The sequence below is a fragment of the Peromyscus eremicus genome, unplaced genomic scaffold (assembly GCF_949786415.1).
Source record: "Peromyscus eremicus unplaced genomic scaffold, PerEre_H2_v1 PerEre#2#unplaced_32, whole genome shotgun sequence".
Classification (NCBI taxonomy): Eukaryota; Metazoa; Chordata; class Mammalia; order Rodentia; family Cricetidae; genus Peromyscus; species Peromyscus eremicus.
Genome location: NW_026734292.1, coordinates 4,089,056 through 4,092,610, shown reverse-complemented (window position 1 = coordinate 4,092,610; position 3,555 = coordinate 4,089,056).

Sequence of the window (3,555 nt, the reverse complement as noted above, 5' to 3'; positions counted from 1 at the left end):
TGTGTATGGCAAAGGGAGTGCAATAGTGACTTCCCTTACCAGAAAAGAACTCTTTCTCTAAACCAGAAACTGCATGAAATTCAACTCCGTTTAGAAATGGGAAACAAACACTAGCTCGCCTACAAGAAACACACTCTGCTTTTGAGAAAAGCACAATCTTCTATTCTACAGTGTTTTTATAGAGCTAGAGCAGTGAGCTTGCTCAGAACAAAAGAACTGTGCTACCTACTCTCGCGGGCCATATCTAGTTCAACTCTGCTTAGGAAAGTGACAAGAACAGTAGCTTCTCTTCAATCCAATGCACTGTACCTGCTGGGAACAAACACGAGTACTATTTGCACTGTGTATGGCAATGGGAGTACACTAGTGACTTTCCTTAACAGAAAGCAACTCATGCTAGTAGGAACAGAAACTGCATGTGATGCAACTGTGTTTATAAATGGGAAACAAACACTAGCTCGCCTTACAAGGAACACACTCTGATTTTGAGAAAAGAGCACTCTTATACTCTACTGTATTTCCTATAGGTCCAGAACTGTGAATTTGCTCAGAACAAAGAACTGTGTTTCCTACAATCATGGGACATATCTAGTTCAACTTTGCTTAGGGTTCTGATAAGAACAATAGCTTCTCTTCACTCTAATACACTGTACTTGCTGTGAACAGTTGCGAGTGCTATTTATACTCTATATGGCAATAGGAGCACAATCGTGACTTTCCTTACCAAAAACAACACTTTCTAGAAGGACCAGCACTGCATGTGATTCAACTCCGTTTATAATTGGAAAACAAACACTAGCTCACCTTACTAGAACCACACTCTTCTTTTGGGAATAAAGCACTGTTCTACTCTACTGTGATGCCAATAGTGCCAGAACAGTGAGCTTGCTCAGAAGAAAATAACTGTACTTCCTACAAACTCTGGACATACCTAGTTCAGCTCTGCTTAGGAAACTGACAAGAACAGTATCTTCTCTTCAGTCCAATACACTGTACTTGCTGGGAACAGACGCGAGTGCTATTTGCACTGTGTTTGGCAATCGGAGCACAATAGTAACTTTCCTTACCAGAAAAAAACTTTTGCTCGTAGCATGAGAAACTGCATGTGATTCAACTCCGTTTATAATTGGGAAACGAACACTAGCTCGCCTTTCAAGAAACATACTCTGCTTTGAGAAGAAAGCACTCTTCTACTCTACTGTGTTTACATAGGGCCAGAACAGTGAGCCAGCTCAGAACAAAAGATCTGTGCTTCCCATACAAACTGGCAAATTCTAGTTCAACTCTGCTTAGAAAACTGACAAGAACAGTAGCTTCTCTTCAGTCCAATACACTGTACTTGCTGGGAACAGACGAGAGTGCTATTGCACTGTGTATGGAAATTGGAGCAAAATAGTGACTTTTCTTACCAGAAAACAGCTCTTGCTCATAGACGCAGAACTGCATGTGACTAAACTCTGTTTATGAATGGGAAACAAACACTAGCTCACCTTACAGGGAACACACTCTGCTTTTGAGAAAAGAGCACTCTTCTACTCTACTGTGTTTCCCATAGGGTCAGAACAGTGAGCTTGCTCAGAACAAAAGAACTGTGATTACTACTCTCACGGGCCATATCTAGTTCAACTATGTTTAGGATTTTTACAAGAACAGTACATTCTCTTCAGTCCAAAACACTATTCTTGCTGGGAAGAGATGTGAGTGCTATTTGCACTGTGTATGACAATAGGAGCACAATAGTGACTTTCCTTACCAGAAAACAACTCTTTCTCGTAGGACCAGAAACTGCAGGTGAGTCAACTCCGTTTATGAATGGGAAAAAAACATAAGCTCAGCTTACAAGAAACACACTCTGCTTTTGAGAAAAGAGCACTCTTTTACTCTATTGTGTTTCCTATAGGGCCAGAACAGAGGGCTTGCTCAGAACAAAAGAACTGTGCTTCCTACACACAAGAGCAGTATCAAGTTCAATTTTGTTTAGCATTCTGACAAGAACAGAATCTTCTTTTCAGTCCAACTCACTGTACTTGCTGGGAAGAGATGTGAGTGCTATTTGCACTGTGTATGGCAATGGGAGCATAATAATGCCTATCCTTACCAGAAAACAACTCTTGCTCTTAGGGCCAGAAGCAAGTGCTACTTGCACCATGTATTGCAATGGAGGGGCAATAGTGACATTCCTTATCAGAAAGAATCCCTTATTCAGATATACAGGATTGCATATGATTCAACTCCGTGTATGAATGGGAAACAAACATTAGCTCGCAAGAAACACAAGAAACACAATCTGCTTTTGGGAAAAGAGCACTCTTCTAACTACTGTGTTTCCTATAGGGCCAGAAATGTGAGATTGCTCAGAACAAAAGAACTGTGATTCCTACAAACACAAGACATATCTAGTTCAACTATGTTTGGTATTCTTACAAGAACTGTAGCTTCAGTTCAGTCCAATACACTGTACTTGCAGGGAATAGATGTGAGTGCTATTTGCACTGTGTATGTCAATGGGAGCGTAATAGTGAATTTCCTTACCAGAAAACTACTCTTGCTCGTAGGGCCAGAAACTGCATGAAATTCAACTCCGTTTATGAATGTGAAACAAACACTAGCTCGCCTTACAAGAAACACAATCTGCTTTTGAGAAAAGAGCACTCTTCTACTCTACTGTGTTTCCTAAAGGGCCAGAACTGTGAGCTTGCTCTTAACAAAAGAAATGTGCTTCCAACACACACAGGCAATATCTAGTTCAACTCTGCTTAGTAACCTGAGAAGAACAGTACTTCTCTTCAGTCCAATACACTGTACTTGCTGTGAACAAACACGAGTGCTATTTGCACTGTGTATGGCAATGGGAGCACAATAGTGTCTTTCCTTACTTAAAAACAACTTTTGCTCGTAGCACCATAAACTCATGTGATTCAAATTCGTTTATGAAAGGAACACAAACACTAGCTCATCTTACAAGAAACACACTCTGCTTTGGAGTAAAGAGCACTGTTCTATTCTACTGTGTTTCCTATAGGGCCAGAAATGTGAGCTTGCTCAGAACAAAAGAACTGTGTTTCCTACAAACACGGGACATATCTAGTTCAACTTTGCTTAGGAAACTGACAAGAACAGTAGTTTCTCTACAGTCCTATAGACTGTACGTGCTGGGAACAGTCACGAGTGCTATTTGCACTGTGTATGGAAATGGGAGCACAATAGTGACTTGCTTTACCAGAAAACAACTCTTTTTTGTAGGACCAGAAACTGCATGTGAGTCAAGTCTGTTTATAAATGGGAAACAAGCTCTAGCTCGCCTTACAATAAACACATTTTGCTTTTGACAAAAGAGCACTGTTCTACTCTACTGTGTTTACTATAGGGCCGAAACTGTGAGATTACTCAGAACAAAAAAAACTGTGCTTCCTACACACACGGGCAATATCTAGTTCAACTCTGCATAGTAACCTGACAAGCACAGTAGCTTCTCTTCAGTCGAATACACTGTACTTCCTGGGAACAGACGCGAGAGCTATTTGCACTGTGTATGGCAATGGGAGCACAATAGTG